The following is a 2,302-nucleotide window of genomic DNA, read 5'->3' on the forward strand; positions in this document are numbered from 1 at the left end:
ATATATATATATATACATATATGTATACATATATATTTGTATATACTTTATATGTATATACTTAAAGGCTTTAATTGCATATCACCAGTGATATTTCCTGTCAGAAGGATTAAAATCCTGGAGATGTTTCTTCTCACGAAATAAAAGTTCCAGTAGGCATGAGCTTCGAGAAAAGTGCAGTTCCATGAAACTTTAATATTTTTGTTGGTGTGTTGCCCGCTTCGGCAATAATTTTTTCCAGACATTTAGAATAATTAATAGCAGCCTCGGTATCAACAATGGCAGTTTGACCAGTAATTTTTATGTTGTGAAAATTCAAGCACTTCTTGAAACTTGAAAAGCAGGCTTTACTAGCAAGAAAGGGTTTTCCATTAGAAGTTTTTCAACAAATCGTCATCCAATCTGGCTACTTTCATTAATTACTATCGTGCTTATCGGCACATTACTTCGAGTTTGATCCTCGAACCATACACTCAAGAGCTGACCCATTTTAAGCATCATATTAGATGTATGAAAATAAAGATGTAAAGTTTGAGCAGTTAACGGAATAACTTCATGAGCACTTGACTAAATTCTCTCCCAATTATCATTATCTAATAAATACTTCCTTATGTAAATAGTGGTAGAAAATTTAAGCGAAATAGCGTATGTTATAGAAATATCATGTGTATAACGCTCCGCACAAAATTCATGTAGCCACACAAATTCAGGGAATTTTCTTAAACCGATTATTTCCCCACTGCTAGTAGATGTAGAAAGCTAGTGAACAGACATACCCTGAGCTCGCATATTCCACTACTCCTAATTTAGCGGATGCTATAGCGGCTATTAACTTTAGAAAAAATGTCATCAAAAAGAGTGGGCGTGCGATTCTTTCTTCAGAATGTATAGACTAATCTGCATCTACCACCAACAAAACACTTCTATTATGTGCAGAAACTGGTGATGATAATAATTTAGTATCTTTTCTGAGTAATAACAGTAACAAGGTCTCTTATCACTGCATTCTGAATTGAACGTGTAACCTCAGGAACCATGGTAATGCCCCTTGAATAATCAGAGTCTAGGGAATAATCTAATATATAAATGCATATGAGAGTGTCCATTATTATTACATAAGTGCTTCGAATTTGAAGACCAGATTACATAACCACATTTATTCTTTTAAATAGGAAAGAAAACTTGCACTTCGTTAGCCAATTTCATTTGAACCTCAACAGAAGAAATGTCGGCTCCTTTGTTTCGTTTTCTATTATAGGTGGTGCTCTTCTTTACAGAGGGGCAGTGAGAGCTGTAATTTGCGTTCAGTGGAGGCGCTGGAAATAATTGTAAATGCAAATTAATTAATCAATCTAATGAGTCCACTAATCCACTGTTCTCACTTATTTAGCAGAGCAGTCTTAAAATTTCCACACAAAAATCTACATAATTAACTTAGGTATAAATAAAATAAATGTTTACGTTTTCTTATTATGGATTCTTCTTTCTTCTTCTGAAATTGCCAACTATATAATATACTAAGTACTCTTTTCATAACTAATTTTTAATCTTTAATTTAACCTTTAACTATTACACGTACATTAATTCAATTTGATTTTATTTAATTTTATTGAACTGAATACAATTTAACTGTCGTAAACTTAATATTTCTTGAACGGAATACAAAGGCTGACAATTAATTCATAACTTTACATATATTTATGATACACCCAGTTGAACTTACCTCATTCTGTCTTCTTTAAATTGCTTTAAAATATCACCCATCCACAGATTAAGCAGCAAACGAACATATTAGATAATAGTAGCTTCCATGTGTCATGTTCTCGCGGGCTAGCAGGCTTCTATATTTGATGAGATCTTGATTTCCCATGGCTGTGAATTTGGCGAGAACGTAATAAATCAAAGAAGGTAATTTGATATGTCAGCAATCTAAAGTGCTACTTTCATAAATATATGTGTTGGAAATTCTGAGGAGATGGCCGAGGAATAACTGTTCCATTAATTAGTTGATTGATTAATTGATAGATTATGTATACAAAACACTGTATAGAGAGTAAACAGTTCCTCTAGCCATTTGAAACGTTCGTAACATTGAATAAAGTTATGTTAAAATATTTCTTATCTGCTATATGTATGTATATAATAATAATAATAATAATAATAATAATAATAATAATAATAATAATAATAATAATAACAACAACAACAACAACAACAACAACAACAACAAAAATAATAATAATAATAATAATAATAATAATAATAATAATAATAATAATAATAATAATAATAATAATAATAA

Source organism: Octopus bimaculoides, chromosome 11 (assembly GCF_001194135.2).
Source record: "Octopus bimaculoides isolate UCB-OBI-ISO-001 chromosome 11, ASM119413v2, whole genome shotgun sequence".
Classification (NCBI taxonomy): Eukaryota; Metazoa; Mollusca; class Cephalopoda; order Octopoda; family Octopodidae; genus Octopus; species Octopus bimaculoides.